The sequence below is a fragment of the Acomys minous genome (genome assembly GCF_964271855.1).
Source record: "Acomys minous genome assembly, chromosome: 11".
Lineage (NCBI taxonomy): Eukaryota > Metazoa > Chordata > Mammalia > Rodentia > Muridae > Acomys > Acomys minous.
Genome location: NC_140492.1, coordinates 63,956,932 through 63,983,599, shown reverse-complemented (window position 1 = coordinate 63,983,599; position 26,668 = coordinate 63,956,932). Strand labels below are relative to the sequence as shown.

The window sequence follows — 26,668 nt, the reverse complement described above, 5'->3', positions numbered from 1 at the left end:
TCCCATAGTGGGCTACCTGCCCCAATCCCACGACATCTGCTTCTAATAATTTCTATCAAGCTGTCTTCCATCCATAATCCCAAATACTTTCTAATGTTCTTCATCTGGGTCAAATCTCCATCCACACCTGCATGTGCTTCTCTTCCCATCTGTCCCGTGACGGCCTTCCTCTCCTCCTCTCTGGGAACCCTCTTCTCCGTCTTCTCAGGATCCTCTGTCTCTCTAAGCCCAGGAACCTTGGCCACACCTATCTCCTTTGCCCTGCCCAGGTGGGATGGCTTTTTATTAATTAGCATCAAAATACATCAATCAGACCAACCTCCAACAATTTATTTTCCATTTTGAAGAGTTTCAAAAGAGTTTGTTATAGCTCTTCTTTGAAAGTCTTATAGGATTTTACTATTAAGTCATCTGGCCTATTCTTTAAGCTTGGGTCCTGACTTTGGGGGAGGAAGAGTAGGATACAAGTAACATGAAATGGAAAACAGGAAAATGGGGAGCGACTCCAGCTGAGGAAGAGGAAGAAAAAGAAAGGCCAATAAAATGAAGGATGGAGAAGAAAAAAAATAAGACCAGGGTTGCCTGAGCTTGAAGGAATCATATTATTTTATAGTTACTAAAGTTATATATAATATGGATAAGCATATGTACACACATTTCTTAAAGGAAATTAGATACTTCCTTTAAGTGCTTGACAATTCTACAAGAACCACAGACTAACAAAACTCCCAGTTCCAGGCATAACAAGAGTCTTTTATAAGTGGCTGGTCAGGGATGTCTAACTGAGCTCGAATCAATACGACTATTAATGTTGCCTTTGGATGACTTTTAGAGTTTGAAGGTAAGTTCCTATTGCTAAAGACATTGATGACACAGGAGTCAATGATTGGAGTTTGGCCCAACTCTAGAGCCTCCATCCTACGGTCTGACCTCCATGGTACCAGAAAATGCTTCACGAAACACCAAGGGAGAGAAGCACTTATGGGTTCTACACAGCTATAACACCTATGAGCCACAACAATGACCAGTGTGGCAACATGTTTGTAAAGGTTCCACAAGTGACACTCTCCTGTTGGTGTTCATGAACAATTGTCTAATTGGATACAAGGCCCACTCAAGAGGAGGGGAATCCTGCCTGATAATGTGAACAATAGTCAAACTCCTGGGGTCAGTGAGGTCATAGACTTTAGAAAAGAATCTGCTACCACCACTTTGATAGAGCATCATCAGTCCTTACTACGTTGAAAATCTTATTCTTATACTAATAGATTACTGCAGCTACAAGCCCTCACCACAGAAGACTCTCTTCACATCAAGTGGAGGGCATCACAAAAGAACAGAATGGGGCACAACACAGACACCAACGGGTCATCAGAAGACCTGCCCCAATTACTATATACACATCTCAGCTCCTGCATCTATGGGCCAACAGTCATCATGAGAGAGGGGGTGGAAAGACGTTAAGAGTCACAATACTGGTAAGTCTGGAGTGAAACAGTCACTCCTAGAAATGTTTGTAATTACAAGACCAGAACAATAGACATGACAACACACTCCTAAACAAAGAACTACAGGCAAAGAATGACTGGTGAAACACAGAGAAATAGTCTTTTTCAGGAATGAGCCTTTTTTCTTTGTTATCCAGACAACAAAAATGTATATAGCAGCTTATAGTTGTGTGTGTGTGTATGTGTGTGACAATTATCAAAGAAATAGAAGCTATGAGTTTGAGAGTAGAGGATGGAAGAAAAGGTACATGGGCTGGAAGGAGAAAAGCGAATGGGAAAGTACTGCAATGTTACTTTTCAATTAAAAATCTATTTGTTAACGTTTTTAAAAAGAAAACTATATCATGAATTAGAGACAAAATAGGGGATATGGAGGAATTAGATGGGAGGGACATAGGAATGATAGGAGAGAAGAAAAGAAAATGAATTGTAATTATGATTTTTGTCAACTTGACACTAGCCCAGCTAGACCTACCTGCAAGAAGGAATCTCAACTGAGAAAATGTCTTCCACCAGGCTTATAGGTAAATGTGTGATGTTTCCTCTTGGTGAATAATTGATGTAGAAGAGCCCAATCCACTGTAGGTAGCTCCACTCTTTGGCACTTAGTCCTGTCTTGGATAAATGTAGTCTGAGTAAGCCATGGAAAGAAAGCTAATAAGCAGTGTTCCTCCAGGGACTCGGCTTCAGTTCCTGCCTCCGGGTTCCTGCCCTGACTTCCTGCCTCCGGGTTCCTTCCCTGACTTCCTGCCTCCGGGTTCCTGCCCTGATTTCCTGCCTCCGGGTTCCTGCCCTGAGTTTCCTCCATGAGAAACTGTAAACTATAAACTGAAATAAACCCTTTCCTCCTCAAGTAGCTTTTAGTCAGTGTTTCATCAGAACAAAAGAAGGCAAACTAAAAGAAGAGGAAATTATGTAATTCCATTTTAATTTTAAAAATATTAATCTAAATATAGTGTATTACCAAGAGATCAAACTATTTAAAGAACAAAAAGATATTTAAGTTTTGATGTTGTATGCTGAAAGGTTGTTGTTGTTATTGTTGTTGTTAATTTAATGCCCCTACCGTAAGCAGCTAACTTCTCTGTGTTTAGGTATGTACATATATGTATGAATTTCTGAATCTTTGTGTATATACTTGTTTGTGTGTGCTCATAGGTATGTGAGTCTGCACATATGTGTGTATGTGTGTACACATATATGGATATGCCCATGTTCATACGTATGTGCATGTATGTACATACATGTCCAGATGTGTGTGTACACTTTTCTGTGTGTGTTTGTGTGAGCACATATTTATGCATGTTGTATACATATATATATATATATATATGTATGTGTATGTGCATCTATGCATATTGTGCAGGTGCATGTGTATATGTATGAGGGGGAGAAAGGCTTATGACATCCCCAGATTGTCTGTAACCTTAAACTTGAAATCAGTAATAAAATGTTGTAGTTCTTGTAACTATAACTAGTAAGCACAAACATGTGGGGAAAGGGTGGAGGTATCAGATGGCACGGGTATTCCATTAGAGTCAGCAGAGAGTGAGGTTGTAAAAACAGTCCCAAAATAAGCCCACTAAGGCTAACTGAAGCTCCATCTCTATAAAAATAAAGATGAAAGAAAATATTCTTTGGTTAAATATAGTGTCTGCTGGGAAAGCCCCTGTTACTGTATGCCCATAAACTCAATGTGCTCAGACATGAAGGACATAAATGATCATTATACGAAAAGAGCAGGTTGTGGTTATTTATCTAGAAATATATTTACATACATATTTATTTCTTTAAAAAGAGGTTATGAACTTAATAAAGAGTAAAGAGGAGATACATAGGAGGGTTTAAAAGAGAAACGGGAAGGGGACAATGATGTATATATTATAATCTCAAAAATATTTTTAAAAATAACTTTAGAACATCAGCACAAAGTGAGCAGGATCTGAGAAGTTGCATGATGCTGCAGAGTCAGAAACTGGTCCCTTGGCCTTGGGCATCAGGGTGAAATTGAAACACAGCCCCTGACCTTTACTGGAGGATGCATACCTGGAGAGACATGAGGAGGCTTGTCTCACTTCAGAACCCTGTTTTATATGAATGATTTATACAGTGAAACAGGTGGTGTACAAGGTGTATGTCAAATAAAAGACACACACTATGGGGCTTATTTCCACATAAATGGTCTTGAATTTATTTCTTATTTCTAAAATTAGGATAATGGGGATGAAAAAACTAGATAAAAAGTATAAGGATGTTATAATAATGCTTTCCACTACAAAAAAAGTATGAAAATATTATTAGGAAGATTTGTGTTTCCACTTAGCAAACAGAAAGCTGTAAGACAATTATTTCTACAAAATCATAAAATATAAATATTTATCAAATATTTATATAATATATACAAATAACAAACTTACTGGATTAGAGGTGTCACTAACAAGAAATATTACATTTCAAATCATTGTTTTTTTTCTTTTCAAGAATGCACAGAAGGCGTTTCCCCTTGGGTAGGCATTTAAGGAAAAGCATTATAACTGTACTCTGCCCTCCACTGAAGAAGTTAAGAAACTATTAAAATTATGACCTAAAATAAAATAAAAAATAAACTAAATGTATAGGCTGCTGAAGAGTAAAGAATTGCTGAAAGCCATAGATGTAAGGAACACCACGGTTATTCTAGAGGTATATAGCATGCAAAAATAAACACAGGCAAACACTGGACTCAGAAGACAAGGCAATGCATATATGTTAAGCTAAACCAAGAAAAAAGCATCAAACTGAAATAGAGAAAGTATGTTAAACTCCCAGATTCTCCAAGAAGTATTGTATCTAGGATAGATAAAACCAAAGTAAAAGATGAAGAAAATATTCAAGATGATAGTAAAAAAAAATTCCAAAAATACCTCTATATTAGCCAAGGAGCTTTCAGAGATTCTAAAAACAACCACCACCACCACCATCACAACAACAACAACAGCCATTGTTCTCTGTTGCCAGCCAGAACTACACAGTATGCTGCTATTCCTCAAGATACTACGTCGTTTGATCATATGACACAGAGAAGTCAAACTGAAACTGAACTAGAGCTACCCACCCTGTTGACTAGCACTCATAGTTTTGACCATGCTATACAGACTCCTGAGGAAGAAAAGTCACCAACAATCTTACCTAGGTGTAGCTATTACATTTCTCAGTATCAACCTTCCATGCAAGACATGTTCACTGGCACAATAATATGACAGTTGTAGGGTAACCAACAATGCTCTGCTTGTTCCCAAGGCCTGCCCTCTATGAGGTAACTAATGTCCAGTGTGGCAAACCTAGACAATAACCCATTGCTAGGCATCCCACAAGCCCTAGATAGGATTCTACAATAGTTAACTTACTAAACAGCATGATAACATTCTAATGCCCTCTAAATATTTGTGCATATTCCTTATGGGCTAGTGCTTCCCTCAGCCTTGATCAGAGAAGCCCCCCCGCCCCCCCCCCGTTGCAGTGGGTAGTGGACATGTGGAGACTCATAAGTGAACAAAGTGTTGAGGATAAATCACGGTTGAGTGCTAAGCTGCAAATAAAACATCTATATCTTCTGGTGTCTAGGGAACATTGTACAAGAAAGAGCAGGAAAAAAGATGTAAGAGTTACGGGGTGGAGAGGAGTACTGTGAAGCAGTTTCCGTTGATATGATAAGGCCAGGGCAATTAAAATCTCAGTGGCTATGGTGATTTCACAAGACCAGCTTTAGACTGGGCCCATCAAAGCACCCATGATGGAAGTGTGAGGGGCTGACGAGGGTCCACTCCTCCTCCTCCCAGAGCTATTCAAAGCTCATAGTTTGTCAGGGTGAGATGGACATTTTCCTTAGGTGTGTAGCCGCTGGCAAGTGATGTAAACACCAGCAAATCGTCCTTCATCCCCACTCAGACAAGCACCTGTGATTAAACTCAGTGGATCAGAATAAAAGTCAGCACGGGAGGAGTGCTTGCAAATGAAAGTGAGTTCAGTAGATGGAGAGGGACAAGAAAGAACGGCAGGCTGAACGTGATCAACATACAATGTGCAGAACTATTTCCAACAATAAGTGTAAGATAGAGACCAAGAGAAACCCATGAAGAACATTAAAATCACTACAGCCAAGTGCATCCCATACAAACTACCACAGTGTTCCTATGCAGTACCACACAATCAAAATGACTGAGAGAACTAACCTGAAAACACTGAAAGAATAAAATCCCCAGGCTACTTAGATGAAAGGACAGCGGTCCTATTTTGAAACGTATGTGCCATGTACGTGAAATGTAAGTACCATGTATACATGAGACCATCGGTAATTGTGACAAATGTTGTTACAAATGTAAACTACTAAGCATTGTGTGTATCACTACAAGTAGCTCTGTTAGCGACAGGCATAGTTGTGAGAGGCTGGAGACATGGAGGAGTGGTGAAGAGTACTTGCTGCTCTTGCAGCGGAGATTTGGTTTGATTCCCAGCACTCACAATCACCTGTAACTCCAGGTCCAGAGGATCTCATGCTCCCTTCTGGCCTATGTAGGCACTCACAGTCATGGATGTACACACACACACACACACACACACACACACACACACACACACACACACTCACACACACACACATGCACATACACTAAATAAAATATTTTAAAATAATGATAATTTGAAGCCAGATATGTATAATTAGAACACATAACATTACTATAAAGGGTACATGAGAGATAATAAATATATACCATGCGAAGACTGTTAGAATGCAAGTGGAGGAAGGAGCTATGATTTGGGGGGCACTTATAGAAATGCAGTAAAGTATAATACGAGCTTAGAGGAGGATCTGTGCTTAAGAACACATATTGCTCTTGCAGAGAGTCCGGGTTTGTCTCTCATCAGTTGGCAGACAGCTTCCCACTGCCTGTAACACCAGTTCCAGGGGATTTGACTCCATCTTCTGGCCCCTCAGGCATCTCTCTTCATATGCCCAAAGCCACACAAATATACACATAATTAAAAATGAAATGTTTTTTAAAAGTAAAACAGATACAAAAAATGATCCAAAGCAAGGCAGAATGGAAGCAAAAGGAACATAAAGCAGATGAGATAAAAAGAAACCAATTTTCTATATAGTGGTTAAAAAGCCAAATCTACTATAGTGCCCCTAATGACTAATTGATAAGACAATGTGGTTGAAGAGTTATTGTCAAATTGGGGAAATAAACATGAATCAAATCTGTCATTCCTATGCACATCCTTTTTTTTCTAAATATTACCTGAATTAATTAAAAATAAAATAAATAAGAAAGACCGTTGTAACATGCTGACAATAATAAAAAGAAAAGATGAGGCAGTTAGTTTAGCCAACTGAAGTGCTTACCTCACAGGAATGATGATCTGAGCGTGATCCCAGGAATTCATGGTGGTGCAGTTACAGTCCCAGCACTGCGGACGTAGAGACAGAAGACTTCCTGGGGCCCACTGGACAGAGATGAGCTCAAGGCCAATGTGAGACACTCTATGTAAAGGAAATAGATGGCATTTCTTCATACATAACTGCTAGCACGTGCGCATGCACACACACACACACAAACACACACGCACGCACGCAAGCATGCAAAGCCATAATGAACAAATTAACTTCAGACAAACTAAATCTCAAAAGACTGAATTCAATTTTTCTCAGCGATTAAAAAGAGATATTTCACACCTCAGAGACCTGTGGATTAGGGCATTTAAAGATGTTTTTATAATTTTAAAAATTGACAATAAAGCAGGTTAACAGTTAACTCCTGCCAACACCCAGCCTACCTCAAAGAGGAGGATGAGCATCAATGAACCTCCTTATAAAGATGGCTTCAAATGTGGCAAATCGACTACTCGGCAAAATGTCCTCATTTCGGCCACAGACAGAATTCTGCCTAAAAATGGCCAAGCTTGGATGCAGGCTGAGTCAACAGCCAAACTCTAAGCAATTCCTCAGTACTTCCTGCCTCACAAATATATCTCTCAGATATACTGGGCCAGAAGGCTGAAGATGATGCTACAATATTATAGAGAGTTTTAGGTGCCTGATCAGGCAGCAAACTGTCTCTATTTTCTCATTTTAGAAGCTGCTTACCTGCACTTCTCATCTATTCAGGTAATTAATTTTAGTCCTTCTCAAGTCTTTGATAAGGTTGAAGGCCAGATAGCTTGGATTTACAATTAAGCTTAGCTGTTTAGGGGTTAATATGGTTTTAGGTCTAGATAGATGTTTTACATTGATAGAGATGAGATATGAAAATATTGATTTATAGTCAGAATTTTAGACACACCAAGATAGGAAAGGTTGTCAATGAGTCAAAACACTATGAATGCAACATTTATATAACCCCTAATTGTTTGGTGGTTCTTCTTGCTGCAGGTAGTCTATTATATATATGTGTAATAATATAAATGTATATGTAAAAAATAAAGTACATTAATAAGGAAAAAATTGACAACAGCAACAAAAGATATTTCACCACAATAAAAGGAAATGTGCCAGATCTTTTAAAATGCTTAAAAATATGTAAATCAAAAGCAAACAGAGGTGAAAAAGAAATAGAATTTACTATAATGTTTATGTAGATTATCGGTTCTTTTTTTAGTAATTTCAGGAATTAAGTAAAAAAAAAAAGTCATTAAAGTATAAGTTAGACCGTAACTGGTCAACTAAATTTAGATTTGTATAACTCTTTATTCAATAATAACTACCAAACACTGTTTTTTAAATCTGTAGGAAGTACCTCAAAAATAGCTATAAAATGTTTAAAATTTTAAGAGAGTTAAATAATAGAAAATATTCTTGCTGATAACAGAAATAGCTAAATACATATATAATAAATAATAAAATTATCACCAATTTTTAAGAAATAAATGAGATATTTAAGTAACCTATACTTTTTGTCAAATTTATCTCAAAGGACTTAACAGTTGTAAAGTATATCAAAATGTATAGACTACCACTATAGTGATGTTGTTTTGAAGAGAATTTGTAATGTTTGTTTAAGAAAAGAAGAAACATAATCACCATTTTCAGCACCCACCTTAAAAAAGTTAAAAATAGCATACAAAGTAAATCTATATGGAAAAAGAAAGTAATGACATAAAGCAGATACCAGCTACTTAAATTATGAAATAAGAGGGAAAACGTAGTGACACTTGAGACTAACAAGCCAAACAAATAAAATGAACACAATTCCAGATTGACTGATCAAGACATAAGAGTGCATAAAATGTTATGTTTAAGAAGAAAAGGCTGACATTAAAATAGTCCTACAGATAACAAAAGAAAAAGGAGTAATTGTCTGAGTAACATTAACTTAACGGTTAAGGAATTGATGGATATCAATGACAAAACTGTGAGAGGTTTGTAGGAAACGATATACAAGTGATTATCCTAAATTAAAGAATTAGAAACTTAGTAAAAATTTCTCTCAAAGAAGGAAATGGTTTAGATGAAATATCTATGGAATTTCATAATTATTTTCTTCTTGATTTTACAAATACTGAAGAAATAACACAAATATCCTCAAGTTTTTTAAATAATAGGTGAGATTTTACCTTTCCCCAGTCATTATTAAGATAAACATGACAATGACATCAAACTTTGAAATGCATAATTGAAAAGTAATGAACCTGCCTAAGTCCCTTGTGAATAATAATTGCCTTAAGAGTTAAAAAAAAAAAAAGCAAGCACGCACAATAAACAACAAAATGATCAAGTGGAGCTTGTCTCTGGAAGCAAAGGTAAAATTAACCATGCAGATGAAGAAGAAATCCATCTCAGGAATAAAGGGAAAACAGAAATACATAGCAACATGGGTAAATCCCTAAAAGTATTATTGTTATTATTCTACATGGAAGGATCCAGGCACCAGACACACATGTCGTGTGTGGTATGTCTATAGCCTCCAGGAAAGGCATGCTGTCAGGACAACAGTCAGGTCAGTGGGGTCCAGGAGTGGAGATGGAGGTAGAGGTTGACTGAAAAGGAGCACCAGGGGATTTTGATGAGAAGTAGAAATGGACTGTGTCTTTTACCAATCTCCCTGTGAGCCTTAAAGAGTGAGATTTGTGTATATAAACTACATATACTTCAGTGAACCTCACTTGTCCAAACAGGACGAATTGTGTAGTAAGACACATAAAGATGCCAATTGTAACCCTGCTGGTCTTTGCAGAGGACCCTTCCTGTGTCTCGGGGACAGGGAGAGGAGTTAGACAGTTGTCTTCTACCTCCTTTCTCCATGTTTCTTCTTTCCAATGGGATGTCAACAAAGAAGGGAAGTGGGGTCAGGAAAAGTAACCAGGAAGTAGGATGGAATCTTCAGGATTATTTTGTAGGTTTTCTTCCCAGAAGACTGTTCTTCACTGGCTTTGGCATTTTTGTTGTTGTTGTTGTTGTTTAAAAAATGATATTTGAATCTTGTCTTATTTTGTTTTTGTACTCCTGGTAATCGTTTAAAGGCTTTATAAACACTAGCAAGATGACCTACCCTTGACATTAATTTATATTTAACAGAATTTTTTCTTTTAATTGGGGCATATTAATTATATTTGTTGTGTCATTTGTACACATTAGTATAATGTACTTTGGTCATTCAATTTTCCTTTTGTTTCCCCATTTTCCCTCTCTCTTTTCAACCCCTTTCCCCTTCCTTAATATCTCCCCCTCTACTAGCACGTAATATTTCTACCCTCCACACAATTGAAAGGGAATAGGCAATGGGTGTTTGAGTCTGGCTTATTTCACTTAAAACCATGGTTACCAGTTCCAACACATTTTCCTGCAACAATATAACTTCATCCTTCTTCATGTCTAAATACTATTGCATGTAGTGTACGTTCCGCACTGTATTTCTCCATCACTCACTGAGTTCACAAACTGTCTATTGTAAAATAGTGATGCACTTAATATGACTTTTTAAGGCTTTTTTTAAATGGAAGGTCACAGCCAACTCTTCCTACCTGGGTTCTTCTGCTTTGGGTTCCCAATACCCAATAGCATAGTCGTTTAGCCTTCAGGATGAAGGCTGCATGTCCTTCACTGGATCGCTTCTCAACCATTTCTTCTAGCATGTACACTCTGCTCACGTAACATTTTTCTTCATTTGCTCAGTTGGAATGTGCCTTGAACTACCAGAATCCCAACTGATAAAAGCAGTAATGCCCAGTGCTTGGTCTCATCACTTTCAAGCAATGAAGACTTGGCTCTGCTTTTAGATGTGCAGTAGTTTTGCTGTTTGTTTGTTAGCTGTTACCTGTGAGTAATACCTCCCTAGCAAGGTTGCTATTTGAATGAAATAAGAATCTACTCCCTGAAACACTTAGATTAATATTTTATTTTCCTTGTCTTAATTAGCCGCCATCTGTCATGGGGTGCCTATTTTCTTCATCTTTATATATCTTTGTGTGTTCTTTCTCCCCTCTTTTTGATAAGATAATGTAAAGTGTACCCCCCAAAAAGAAGTCCCACAGAATTGTGCAATGTACAGAAGCCTGTACAAATGACTTAAATGTACCATGACTGTGTTCCTGGAATAAACTGTTACTATTTTTTTTTCTGCTGAAGAACAGTTAAGTCAAACTTTTGCATTAGGTCAACAAAATCCACAAATAGGCTGGAATCTTTGGACTGTGTAACAGGGACAGGTCTGGAATAAATCAGCTGTAGCATCACTTGTCAGAATGCTGAGGCAGTGGACATCAGAGATCTCAGCTGTGGTAGCATCCTAATGCGTCCGTTAAAGCTATCGTGAGATTTTTCCATCATGTGGATTCAGGGTTAGCATAATTGTTTTATGGTGGTAATGTCTAAACAAGGTTCCACAGTTAGGTTGTATTTTTATCTTGACTTGTGAACCACTGCTGCCAACTGCTCAGATTTCAGGCTTGTTGAGACTGATGTTATCCCTGGAAGCCCTTCTTAAAAATGAAGCATTTTACTGTCCCACCATTTCAGTGTACTCTGGTTGGTTCACCCGTGTAACTCCAAATTAACCATGCAATGTTTCCTATGCTAGAATAGTATTTTAAATGGCTTGTAAGCAAAAACAAAAAGAACAATTTTTATTTCTATTTGTGCAAAAAACATAATCTGGTTTCTATTCTCTTTGGTCTCTTTTAAAATAGACAGAGTGCAATCGTGGGCAAAGAACTGGATGTGGAAATAAGATCTGAATTCGTAATCTAGCTCAGGCAGTGCCCTTAGTTGTATGTCCCTGATAAGCCAGTGAACTATTCTACCCTCAGTTACTGTATCCAATAAATGGAGACCCACAGGGAATCAAACAAGTCAATGATAATCTAATAACATAGAATGTGCTTATAAGTCAATAATTTTAAAGATAATGTACATATGCAGGAAAATGTGATTTCTAGGAGATGAAGATGAAGAAAATCTTCAGGAAAAACAGGGAAGATTTTGATTGAGGTGAAATTAAAATGAAAGACTGCAAGAGCAAGATAAGAGTGTCTATGACCTCTGCATTTATAGCTACATCTCACAGTGTAGTATTTATAGGTCTGTTAGAGACTGGTTTCCTAGTATAACCATGTCAATTACGTGCCAGTCTGTGTCACTGGCACAGCACAGTGCACCTGAAGCTCAAACTACCCATTATTTCTGTATATGATCACCTAATGGAAGGGTCCCAAACTGCACCAGTAAATCAGCTTGTTCCTGAATGTAATCTTTTTAAGAAATCTTGCTGTGAAATGTTCTGGTGACTTTCACAAATTTTTGTAAATTTAATTTCCCAAATACAATTTTATTTCTTCAGAATATTTTATTTTATTTTGTTGGTATATACATTTATATTATTACACATAAATTTTAAAAAATACATACAGCAAGAAGAACCATGAAACAATCAGGGATTATATGAATGTTACATTCATGGTGTGTTGGCTAATTGTATTTGGCAACCATATAGAAAACATCTTTCCTATCTTGGTGATACTCAAAATCTGAATGAGAATCAATATCTATCATATCTCATCTCAGTCAAATTAAAACATCCATCTACACCTAAAAACATCTTAGCCCCCAAAGTACAATTTTTAATACTCAGAGCTGGGTTGAAACCTCTGGAAGAGTGGTGTTTCTGAAGTTGAACGCAAAGCTAAGTTTGTGTTTAAGTTTTGCAGGGTTAAGGTACTGTTGCTATTCAAGTGCCACAATCAAAGCAACAGATAGAACAAACGTGGAAAGAAGAAGAAATGGGGAGAGGGAGAGAGGGTGGAGTGAGAGCGAAGGGGAGAGATTGGAAAAAAGGGAGGGACCAATGAGGAGGGCGGGAAGGAGAGAGAAGAGAGAGAGAGTGTGAGAATGTGTGCTGGTGAAATGTTCCGTGGAAAATCCGTAGAACTGATGTAAGAGACAGCAACGACAGGGCTTGGAGTAAGTGAAGCAGAACTGAGACTATAAAAACACGGAAAGAAACTCACATCAGGGCTAAGGTTGGGATAAACTGCAGACGGGACTAAAGTTAGGAACTCTGACTTCTCACAAGGTAAGCTAAATATGAAAACTGATTTTCAAAAAAAAAATCTCAGGTTAGGGTTTTTCTTAACTATTGCGTTTATTTTCACATCCTTCTTAGCTATTTTATGTATGCCTTCATGTTGCTAAAATTAGAAGAGGCTTTTGATAAATTTTCCTCTTTAGTACTAGTAGTGGAAAATCTAGCATATTTTGTAAAAAAAACAAATTATGGGGAAATAATTGTTAATGCTCTCTATTTATTATATTGATTTGTGGTTTGTTCATTTTTTTCAAAGCCAAGAAAAAAAGAACTCAGGAGAAATGTTCATGGTTTTATTTCTCTTCCATCACAGATGCTCAGTATCAAGAAGTGTTTTAATGCAGAAATGGTCAAGTTTAAATAATTGGGATAGATGAGGTTTTCCTTTCATCTCTATTTCTATCAAAGTAAGAGCTTAAGAATAGCCCTAAAATGTAATTCTGTATCTGTCAATCATAAAGCACCCCATTTAGCTTATTATAAAATTAAATACAATAATAGCAACAAAGTTAAGTAGACTTCTGTTTACTGTTCAGAATTTGAGTTGTTCCTGCTACTTACCAATTGAATTAATTCTTAGAATCTAATATGTACTTTTGTGCTATCTTTGAGAGAAAATTAAAAGCTGTGCTTCAGGTTTTGATAATTAATGTATAAGGATTATACATTATACATGTGTTCAATAAAATCAGCTCTAACAGTATAAAATATTCTTGCTCTGAATTACATGGGTAGATTAGGTAGGTGTGGAGATAAACTTATTTTTAGGTATGTGATTACTATGTTTCTTCTAGAAATAGATTATAGCAATTTAAATGTTCATATGATTAATAAATTAACAGAATTATCTATAATGTTCTACCTCCAAATTAACAGTGCGTTTTGTACTTTCTCTTTACTTTGGAACAATTCTTCAAAGCCTTTAGGAGCTTTCTGTGTGGAAAGCCTCTGCAGAGGGTTCAGGTATCCTCTAGAATTTAATTGCTCTAAAGCTTCTGTAAAGCAGTTAAAGGATTTAAGGTTGGCATTCGCTTTTTACTTTTTATTTCACGGGGTTTTAAAAGATTCTTATAAAATGGACCATGAAAGAAAAGACACTTTTTGAGACTAAATACAGGATCTTCTGGGGTATCACTTATTTCTATCTTACTCAAATATTTTCAATGATTTTAATATTTGTTTGATCAACTTAGATCAGTTGAGTTTGTCTCAAAAGAAAATAAATCAAAAGTATTTTCCTAGTTCTGTCCTGTCTTCCTATGTACTTCTAGTAAGCCTTAAGCATAAACTGGGACTTGGCAATATTTTGTTATTGAAGAGGCAGAAGAAATACACGTGCCAAGAATGTGCAATGGCACAATGACCCGGAAGCTCCTTTATCAGCCACTTTGTCCACCTTAGAGAGTAAAAGTCAGTACCATAAAATCTTGAAGCTCATCTTTAGGTGTGATCGAATTTAACTTGTCACTATTTCACCTGCAGCGTCCCTACCCTCTGGTCAAGTCTCATTTGGATTCAGTGGGGCAGCCAAAGGAACTCAAGCCTTAGATTCTGGAAACTAAACTTATAGCCCCCATCCCAGCCAGCAACTACCTGAAGTGTTCAGATTCTCTGAGGCTTTTCATAATTAAAAGGAAGTGTGTAGAGATGCCACTGGGGAGTAAAAGCCCTCTCCTGTGCCTGGCTACATTTAATGTGGACAGTGGCTGCAATGGAAGTCAATTTTCACGTTATACCCCCATTCCCCCACCACACACACACACACACACACACACACACACACACACACACACACACACACACACTTCTCCAGATTAACCCAGGGCTGCACTCTGGAACAGAGATCAGTGTTGCTTGTCCACAGCTGCTCATTGTCTGGCTTGAGCTGGGTTTTGCTCAGTTTTGTCCTTTCTTTCTCCCAGACATCCCATCAGCCCAGGCATTACAGCTGAGTCTTAGAATCCCCTCCCTTCTCTGCACCACCAGAGCCCTGCCACCCCTTTCCCTTCCAACACAGGCATTACACACCTCCTCTCCCTTGATCAAGTTCATTTCTTTCTCTCCAATACTTATTTTCCCAGTTATTGATGGTTGAATTAGAGGATGTATAACATTGCCCTCTCCTTTTCTAAAAAATCTTACATTCCTATGAAACTCAAGGACCTAACCATATGATAACTGTACTTTTAAAAGCATGTAATATTATCATTCACCTTGTCTAATGTGGTTAGAGCTTGAAGGGTAATTATACTCTGTGTACAAATGAGGTATCTTCCCTTTGTTTTCTACGCAGGAGAATTGAATACCTAGGACTGAATGCTAGTATTTTGATGGAAAGAGTACAACTGAAAGTGCTGGTGATGCACCAGTTGTTACTCCAACTGCTACTTGGAAACAGTGATTCTGGTTTCACTCTTCCTTTTTATTTAATATATTTTAACTAAAATACAATTATATCCCTTCCCACCTTTCTTTCCTTACCACTACACACTCCCATATACCCTCAGCCTCCCTCTTAAGTTGATGGCTTAGTCTTCTTTGATAATGGTTGTTACACACACACACACACACACACACAGAGAGAGAGAGAGAGAGAGAGAGAGAGAGAGAGAGAGAGAGAGAGAGAGAGAGAGAGAGAGAGAAGAAAGACAGACAGACAGATAGACAGAGACAGAGAGAGACAGAGACAGAGAGAGACAGAGACAGAAAGAGAGAGACAGAGAGAGATGTAAATATATAGTCTTCTGAGTTCATTATTGTTGTTTGTGTGCATATGATTCCAGGGCTGAACACTCTTTACTGGATAACCAGTTAGTGAGCTCATCCATGGGAGATTTTTCTGTCTAGTTCTAATGCTAATTCTCTTTCTTTCAACACCCAATATTATATTCATCATTGTATCGTCATTTCAGTCACCAAACCATGTTTCTAGAGTCTAGGGACTAATTTTGTTCCTTATATTTCAAGTCCAAGGATTATAGTTTTCATAAAACTCTGTAGTGATGAGTGTTTTAAAAAGTTACCACATTATTAAAGGATGATCAAACTATTATAAATTGAGTAACTGCTATAGCTGGTGAGTTCATATGCGGAGTTTCTAGTCTTCACAGCAAAGCAATAGAGTGAGTCTCTTCCCTAATGAAAACAGCAAAGAAGAATAGTGAGACAAAGTAACATGTCCTGCTGGACCTCAGATCCCATGATGTGTACGCTGAAGGTGTTACCCTTCCCTTGTTCTAGTGGGAGGTGACGGAGCAACACTAGGAGTTAGGAGATCATAGTTCTGTGCTGCTGGACCTCAGATCCCATGATGTGTACGCTGAGGGTGTTACCCTTCCTTTGTTCTAATAGGAGGTGAAGGAGCAACACTAGGAGTTAGGAGATCACAGCTCCATGGAAACTCAGCTCCTCTCAGTTCATCAACTTCAAACAAAGGAATTATAATGCATGCTACACTGATCTAATGTGACCATTGCAATTACAAAAGGATACAAGATAATTTTGAAATTATCAATGCTTTTAATTAATTGCACTATGCAAAAGTTCTTTAAGGATTATCTAAATATTGCAGACACAATCTGCACTTGTGAGGAGAAAACTGTAGGCAGCTCATAAAGGCAAGTTGGGATGGGCAAGTGCCCATTTCTAAATCCCTCATTCCTAGCATACAAAATATGATTAGTGAATGCATCTTGTGGTCCCTTTTATTTACATTGTAGAGAATACTTTTCATTTATTATGTTGGCTAATTTTATGTCACTTAAATATAAGATTAATATTAAATGTTATATAAGTAGAAGTGAGGATAAAGAATGGAAGAATAATAGTCTATTTCATCCTGATGCTTATGTCCAATATTTAACCTCATGTTTCCAACTTGACCCTCTGAAGACCTTTTTAAGCTATATTCCTTATGCATCAAACTGGCACCTTACTGTGACACTTTGTCAGCTTTTTCCCTATCCACCATGTCAAAGCTTCTATTTCATCTCAACAGTGAGTATCAGAACAATCACATTCTATAAAGTTTTTCTACTTGTAGGTTGCCTTGTTTTAGACCACGGTTTAGCTGTGAAGAGGTCTAACTGAGAGTTAGTATTTGTCTGTTGAGAATTCTGTTTAATTCTGAATTTCCAAAATTTGTGGACAAATGGATTGAACTAGAAATGATCATAATGAGTGAGCTAACCCAGAGAGACTCAAATGGTATATACTCACTTATATCTGGACACCTGCCCAAGGGACATGTCCCATGAAAGTCTTCACTTACCAGGAAAGTGGGATAGAGGGGAGGACATCCTACTGGGACTCTTGGTGAGAAAAATATAGGAGATAGGGAAATAGGTGGATCCAGAGGGTCCTAGAAACCTACAAGAAGGACATTGTAATGGGCAGATCTGGGCCCAGGGGTTCTGCTCGATCTAAGGCACCAACCAAGGACCATACGTGCAGTCAGCATCAAACCCCTACCCAGATCTAGTCAGGGGACAGAACATTCTCCACTGTTAAGTGGAGAGTGAGGTCTGACTTTCACATGAACTCTGGTGCCCCATATTTGGCCATATCCCCTTGATGGGGAGGCCCGATGGCACTCGGAGGAAGGATAGCAGACTACCAAGAAGAGACTTGATACCCTAGCATCATATTCAGGGGGAGGAGGTCCCCCTCAGTCACAGTCATAGGGAAGGGGAATGGGGTGAAAGCGGGAGGGAGGGAGGAATGGGAGGATGCATGGGATGGGATAGCAAATGAGATGTAATATGAATTATTTTATTTTTCAAGTAAAAATGTGTAAAAGAAAAAAAGAAAAAGAAAGACAGTTAGTATTTAATAGGATGTCATAAGCTATCCAGAGGGGTGACCACTGGGGCTGTGCTGTGCATCACTTCCACAGAGATGAAGAGAATGTGATTGGACTCTAGCATGGCTTTGATCAGACTTCATTGTTAGTGTAAAAACTTGTCTTCCTTTTTCCTTAGCCTAGCTTAGAATATTGATATGACTTAGCTCGAGATCACTTAAACTTAGTTATTAACATCTACTGTGTATTCATTCTTTGCTAAATAAGGCTGCTTTATTAAATATACAGTGTTGACTGCCAGGCATTTTGCAATGTACAAACATGGATTGCTAAATATGATACAGCCCCTGCCCTTGAGGACCTTATAAACACAGCCAAACTTTGTCAACAGATTTCAATTTTTGTTGGTGGCGTTAACACAATCACTCTTTACAGTTAGAGTTTAAGCTTCATCTTTATTTTTAAAGATTATGGTTGAGAATTTTTTTTCAGTTCCACAGGCATTTAATACAAGTCTTACTGTTGCAAAATTGGAGACCAACAAAAAATAGATAGATGAAAATGGTGTCAAATTAAAAACAGGTTGACACACATATACCAGCAAATTATCATTCCCCCTGACTTGCACCACTCAGGGAAAGTCATTTAAAAACACTTCCATAAAGGCCTCCCCTTGGTTGAAATTGGTTTTGGAGATGGAAAACTGTTTTGCTATTATACAACTAGTTTATACTTGAAAGAGCATGAAATTGTCTAAAGATTGAGGCTCTTCCTCGGCTGGCTTACACAATCTGGAAAAGCTCCTCCTGTCAGCTGAGCAATGAGTGTGAGGGAGACTAGATCCAGTGTTGTAAGTTTCAAATAACACAGTACATTGTTCACGTTCAGTCCCATTGGAATTTTTCAGAACCACATCCATGACATAAAGTAAAAATATGTGTCACACAATGGATGGAACTAGAAATGATCATAATGAGTGAGTTAACCCAGAAAGCAGAAAAGCCTCACATGGTATATGCTCATTTATAATTGGACACCAGCCCAAAAAGCATGTCTTATGGAAGCCTTCACTTACCAGGAGACTGGCATGGTTCTGAGGACATCCTATGCGGACTCTAGGTGAGAGAAATGTAGGAGAATGGGGAAACAGAAAGATCCAGAAGGTCCTAGAAACCTACAAGAAGAACATCATGATGGGTGGATCTGGGGCCGGGAGGTTTGCTCAAACTACTGCCCCAACCGAAGACAATACAAGCAGTAAACATCAACACTACTCAGGTGTAGCCAATGGACAGGACATTCTCTACAGTTGTGTGGAGAGTGGGGACCGGCTCGGACATGAACTCTGGTGCCCCATAAGTGACCACTTCCCTTTGGTGGGGAGGCCTGGTGGCACTCAGAGAAAGAATAAGAAGGGTACAGATATGAGATTTGATAGTCTATAACCATATAGCGGGGGAGGAGGTCCCCCTCGGTCATAAACCTAAGGGAGGGGAATTAGGGTGAAAGTGGGAGGGAGGGAGGAATGAAGGGATACAAGTGATGGGATAACAATTGAGTTGTAATCTGAATAAATTAATTAAAAATATGTATCACACAATCTGTTAGAAATTAAATTCACAAGAACTCTAACTTAACCATTCAGGAGCATGGCTGCTCCTCGAATGTTCTCTGAGAAGGAGATAGAGGATGCATGCATGTGCTAGTGAGGGCAGGTAAAGGGGTTCAGCTGCTTGGGGTTCGATTGATCCTCCTTGACGTTAAATCCTTTGTTTGAGCTTATGAGAAACCTAAAGGCATTTCCATTTCTCAAGTACCATGTGACCCAATGATACCCAATTAGTTTATATGTGATGCCAAACCCACGAAAGGGTGTGAAATCACAATTCCAATAAAGTAGGCACTCCAGGTGATTGAGGCTCAGAGAAAGCATTGCAATCATGCAGTCGCACTTACCAAAGAAAGTAAGGAGTAACCTTAGAGGCCCATTCGGTTTTGATACTCAAGCTAAGAATCCCCAGATAATGACAAGCTATATGACATCCCGGAGTTGTTAATGCACATCTCACAGATCATGCCTACGAATGGCTATATCCCTTAGTCACAGACCATGCCTATGAATGGCCACATCCTACACACAACTTTTTTTCATTTTCTAGAAGACCTTGGCTTCAAAGATGTGCCTTTAGCTCAACAATGACAATTTATAATCTGAAATCTTTTCTCATTATGTTACACTTTACAAAACGTTCCTATGGACCATTTCGGAGTTCCTTTTGCAAAAGTATTACCCGAAATAAAACAAGAAAAAAATGACATAATAAGTCATTTATGGAAAAAATTTTAACCTTATATATTCTACTAGGTACAGTAAATACACAAATAGTTGGTACTCTTACATGACAACCTTAAGCCTATTTTGAGTTCTTATTGTTAGTAAAATAATAAAATAAATAAATTACTTAAAAAATATGCCTTAACAAAGTGATTTCATTGGACAGAGGGTGAGTCTGGCTCAAGGTCACAAGGTTGAGAGGAGCATATAGGAGACTCTGCTCATCCCTGTCTTTCAAAGTTAATCCTGAGTTTTCCCTTGGCATCACAGAATCAACTTTCTGGTGTTGGCGAACATCTTACTGGATTTTTCTTCCAAGCTGTCTATTAATTCATTAGTAAGTTTTTGGAATACTATTGTGTGAAAAGTACATGTACAACACGGGTAAAGGGGTTGGTTACTGATAGATACTCAAAGACCTCAAAATTTCTAATAGAAACTCTCTTAATTATTGCAACAATTAAATCTATATCCACTAAGGGATATTATTCTAGAGTGATTATTTTATCTTTATAGACTGTTTTCTAAATATATGGGTTTGCTCAGTAACACTTCAAAAACTACATGGTTCTGAAATTATACCTCTATAAATAAATGAGTCATCATGCTATTCTTTCCTCTCTGGACCCAACAGTGAGGCTGTAGCTGTACTGCCCACCACACAAAGCATCATTCTGTCTTTTCCTCTCTGAACCCATCAGAGTGGCTGTCACTATAGTGCACTCAACCTGGAACTCCTTCTAGCTTTTTGTTTTCCAAGCTGTGACTGGATGAGGAGAAAGATCTATATATGATCCAAAAAGAGAAATATAAGTAAATTCACAAAGAAACATTTTTGTGTTTGTATGTTTATTGATATAGTGTCTCACACATTCCAGATTGGGATTACAGGTACAAAGAAACATGGCCAGTGTATGTTGTGCTGAGCATTGAACACAGAACTTCATGTGTGCTAGGCACACATGCCACCAGCTGACTTACACCCCCAGCTCCAATAAGTAAACATTTTGAGATAAATATATTAACTATGTCTCATCAACCCTTTTTTACATTTGAAACTACAAAATTGTATTGAGTCTTGCACTTGATAGAATGCCCAACTTAATGGAAAACTTTTTTCCTAAACTTAAAATCCGTTTTAAAAACAGAATCACATCTGCTGGGGAAAAGCTCAGTGGTAGAATGAATTCTTATTCTGCATCAGGTCCTAGGTTCGATTGTCAGCCCTCTAAAGTTAATTAATTAGTGACTTAGACTATATGTAGTGTCTTACCATCATAATTAGACGAACTTTTCAGCTAGAAATTCTTAAAATCACAGAGGAGAGTATGCACCACAACCATGAGTCTCGTACAGTCCCAGCTGTTGTAAGGACCAGTAGAGGTGGTCATCACTTACACTTGCACCAACTATAATCATTACTCATAGTATTTGTGCTTCTATCAGAAACAAAAAAAGCCATCCTCACTCAGTGGTTTCATAAGAGCGAGTAAACATCAGAGGTCAGTTAGCTAAACCCCATTTCACTTGATACGGAGAGGGGGAGATTTGCCCAAAGCCACATGGTTAGGTAGAAGCAGAGCCACCATGAAGTCTGGTGTCCATAAGTCCAGCATCTGCTGTTATGTTGAGCCTTGGGCTTTGTGATTCTTCTCAACAATCAAGAAGGCTTGCATGTCAGGGGCATGGGGGAAGGAAAAAGAAAGACAAAGAACGTTACATTGACTTTACGGTTTCATTAGGATAGCATTCACTCACAGCATTTTGCCTGAGGAATATCTGCAAACTGAGGCTGGGGAGTTGGCAGGCACAACTGGCCACCACGTGGGGTCAGAGCTAGTACTTACTGGCACAATGTTGAGCCTGGCAAATGCTTTGTACTCTGTCACAGTGGGAAGAGGTTAAGAAGAGGTGCAAATTGAAACAGTTACAACATTCTCCATCTTTAATTGATCTTATTCCGCTTGAATTCATTTTTGTTGAAAACAGGGCTTGGGTGGTCTACGGGTTAAATGTTTCCAATCTAGATATTAGAGTGAATTTTAAAAATTCCATATGCTGCGAAAGTTTACCTACAAAATTAGTACTATTGTGAGTTTCTAATGTTTGGGTCAACTATCCAAAAGTTAAGTGACTTACCATAACTTGGAAGGCTTCAAACTGAAAAGAGCTTAAGTCACTTGAAGACTGTTTCAACACTAGCCTCCAACACTGATATGTTAAGGGTGTCATTTGTTCAGAAGTGCATCGGATCAGACATGTCTCCTTTGGCTTCCCCCTTTGCCATACTAGTTTATAGAATGTTTTATTATAACAACTCATTAAAGCCTGAAGATGGCCTCCTTCTTTTGTTGTTATTTGTTTGTTTTTGTTTTGTTTGTTTTTGTTTTTGTTTTGTTTGTTTTTGTTTTTCTTGACAGGGTTTCTCTGTGTAGCCTTGGCTGTCCTGGACTCACTTTGTAGACCAGGCTGGCCTCGAACTCACAGCAATCTGCCTGCCTCTGTCTCCCGAATGCTGGGATTAAAGGCATGCGCCACCACGTCTGGCTTGGCAACCTCCTTGTTTTGATGCTTCTCCCCACCAACTTTCTTATTACTGTGTTTACTGACTCATAAAAATGGAAACACCTTTCTCCACAGTCAATTGTCTCGTTTTGGGGTCAAACAAAATTAAGGCGAGGTCTACACTGCTGAACGTCCACAGTTTCCTCCCTCTCAACACAGGTCTCTGCTCCACTGCTCCAGCCTTGCGCTGGAGTGTCCTTTCCAGATATAAAAAGTTGTCACATGTGGAAGGTCTAAACCACAGCTTCAGATATTTCAAAAAGTAAAATATTTATTTACTGCGCTGTATTAAATAATGCAATTATAATACATAGCATTAAATATGGAGTATTTAATACATAATATCAATTTTATTATGGTAAATGGTATATAGGCATTCTAAGATATAGCATATAAAATATAGTGGTCCAATGATTTAAAAATAAAATACGTACAAAAATCTTAGAAGGAATAATCCGTGCCTTTTTTTGGGAATTCGCTTGTACTCCAAGAAACACAACTCAATAGCTACTGACTTAAAATAAGGAATCTAGGCTGGAATAACCCACAATCCTGGCACTAGGGAGGCTGAAGCAGAAGAATTATGAACCCAGTTTATGCTGGGCTACATGCCTTAAAAAAAAAAAAGAAAGAAAGAAAAAGCTTAATGTGTTAGGGTTTTTAAATGTGCAAACACTTCTACTTTGGTGAATTCAAACAGTCAAATAACATTCTTTGAGGGTTCCTTCTGTGATCTGGAGAGCACATAGGTCTAAGAGATTTTTAAACCATGGGCTGTATTTATTTACTATCAACAAAATAGAGAAATGAAGTTAAAAATGGTTTTTCCTTTCCTCCCTTTAATTTTCTCTGTTTCTAATTTTGTAGTGATCAGGTTTCAATGATTTAATCAAATGTCTCTTGTTTGACAGGTGCCAGAGTGTTCATTTATATCAGTGTACAAAGCGCCTTATTTAGGAACTCAGCCTGTCGCTGTACTGGATACAAGCATGACTTTAATACATTAAATACACGTGTTTAAAATCAGCGTTTATTTTTACACCTCCCTATCCAAATGATCAGGATGTGGTTATCTGTTAAAGGATACATTAAAACTGTTTTTCTATATACACCCCACGTCCAAAATACATGTGTCAGATGTAATCATCAATATTGCAAACACCACCATTCTGTTACATTTATAATCCTGTGGGCATGGAGGGAACTTTGGTTGGTAAGATGTTTCTAAAAATAGTTAAAAAAGAAAATCCACATGGAATGACTTGTAAAAGAGAGCAATTTGGCACTTTGAAAACTATTTTTAGCATAATAAAAACTAAGGAAGGTAAATATCACAATTGTAATTTACCTTTGATTAAATGGGCATGTTACTTTTTTAAGTAGGCAGCATGTGAGGATATTTTTAAATACAGCTATACTTTTTAAATACCTTTCTTGTATAGATGAAAGCAAAAGAAAAATAAGCAAAATCTGGAGAAAAATATAAACAAAGAAGTAGCTGGTTTTCTGAAGGAAAAGCTAATACAGTTTTGGCTGGTATTTTAATCAAATGATCGCTACTGTATTCTCTCAAGATGTATGATTTTGTATTTGGAGATATAATCTCATTTATCATTTTCCAATACTCACTGAAAACCTCAATTCAATACTAACTTAGCAAACAGAAAAACACAAAATTTACTGTTCCTTTCCAGGAAATGGTAGGACACAGACAAGGAGCTGGTGACTTGCATTAGTCACAAGACCCCCAAAAAAGAATAATTAACGGTATAATGAACAAGTAGTTTAAGATAGATTATTATTGAATTTGATAAAAAAAAAACAAGCACTGTAAACATGATGAAGATAATTTTATTTATTTTAAAACTTAAGTAACACGCATAATAGAGATGTGCCTCTGTCTATACAAAATACGTGTCCATGATATAGCATATAACAGAAATTACTAAGATCTACAGTCCAGTTTCACAACAATAATGAGGAAGTACAAACTCGGGACATATTAACACATATGCAGTTACTAAAGCAATATTGAGTAATGGCACATCGATGTTTCCTCATGTGCAAATAATAAACAGGATTTGAGATTTAAAAACATTGTGGTGAATTGATTCCACCCTCTTTGAGCTCGTTTGATGAGGGAATTACTTCTCACATCATATGTAAGAAAACTGAAGCTCAGGTGAGTTAAATAACCCTTGTCTAAGGTAACAGCAATACTACGGCAAAATGAGACTGGAAACCATTTCCTCACCATCCAAAGTCTCTTTCTCTTTGTCCCAGAAAGTGTTCTAAGAGATAGTTTAATGAGGAAATTAACACCCAGGCCTGTGCTCTTCCTCAGTGGGCAGTGCCTCTTCCTTCATTGTGCAGGATTTTAAGATGGTCATATAACTCCCCCTGGCAGCAAATCTAATGGAATTAGGTGATAACTTATAATTAGCAACATGGGGTCTTTAATGTATAAACTCTGAGATTTGTAAATGATGGTTTCATGTTTACTGCTTAGAATTAGCAAGTGTATTATACTTGTGTGTTCATGCCCTAAAACTAACTTCCTTAGGTTTCTTCCAAATCTTATGCATTTTACTCCTTCTTATTTCTTTCTTATACAAAGACAACCATAATTTATAATCAAGTTCTGTACACACACGCACGTGCATGCTATAGATGATAGACAGATAGATAGACAGCAATATAGATAATTGATTGATGTAGACAGATAGATGATTGGTAGATACAGCTAGATACATAGAAAGACAGATAGAAAATGTAACCGCACATATGGAATTACTTTGAATATGTACATATCAATTTATGTAATAGTTTGTATTATATAGTTTTATGCAATTTATATATTTTACATTTCCATACTCACCCAAAAGAATTCTTGGAAGTCCACATCTATAGATAAACACTAAATTCATTCATTTTAATAGTAAATATAAATCTGAGTAATATAATTTAAGATTATAGCTTGAATGTCTCTCATTTAATCCAGTCATCTTCTCTTGGATAGAACACGCAATTGATTCTTAATTTTTGCTATTAAAACTACTGAGGTTATGAACTTTCCAATAGCTACATCCAAGCATGTGGACCTTTCTCAGGGATATAAACCTAGAAGCAAAATAAAGGTACACTTGTTAGAAGGTGACTATTTCAACCTTTCTCTATATTTCCCAGTTTTCATCAAACAACTATATCTAATTCCAGCTCTACCAAAACTTTTTCAAACTTTTCTCCAAAAAAACTACTGTAACATTTGCAGTGAAGATTTTCTTTCGTGGATGTGATGTGTGTACAATTCAGTGGCATTTGTGGGGTATTTAATTCCCATTGTGTTCCCTCTTTTCGACAAAAATATCCATCAATAGCTTAGGCCTATTTTATTTATTCAATTGTTTTTAAACTTTACTTATCAGATTTAATTATGTGTTTCAGTTAGTAGCCTTTTTTCTTATTTATGAATGTTGAAAATGTCATCTATGTAACAATTTGCCTTTTAATTGTGCTATTTTGATTTTTGTTGAATTGCACCATACAGAATTTTCTAATTTCAGAATATTACATTTTAACACGTTTAAAATAACATATTTACCTTTTGAATCTTGCTTAAGGAATCCTGATCCCACACAAAAACATAAAGATGGTCTCTTACTGAATGTGTAGTGTTCTCAAGATTTTTAATTTAAATGCTTTCAGGTGTACCATGACTCTATTTCAGAGACCTGTCCTTTTTTCTCTCACATTTTGTCAACATGAACTTGTAATGTTTCTACCACCCCAGTAATAAAGTTATATGATATTGATTTATTAGATATTAGGCTAGATTTAATTAAATTATTGTTATCGCCATATAAATACAATTTATGTTTCCTTATAAATAAACCCTTTATAT

The 26,668-nt window shown here is 37.2% G+C and overlaps 1 protein-coding gene across 4 annotated transcripts in view; it reads left to right on the top strand.

The window, feature by feature from the left end:
- The first annotated feature begins 1,410 nt into the window (after positions 1-1,410).
- Positions 1,411-26,668, top strand: part of OSTN (osteocrin) — a 48,576-nt gene continuing 23,318 nt past the window's right edge. For 3 of the 4 annotated variants that reach the window (XR_014783061.1, XM_084801178.1, XM_084801180.1), the window contains exon 1: positions 12,865-13,054. The gene's annotated coding sequence lies outside the window, so the exon portion shown is untranslated. Of the gene's footprint in view, positions 1,479-1,968; positions 2,033-12,864; positions 13,055-26,668 lie in introns of those variants that run through there. The other variant, XM_084801179.1, reaches the window with a different exon arrangement.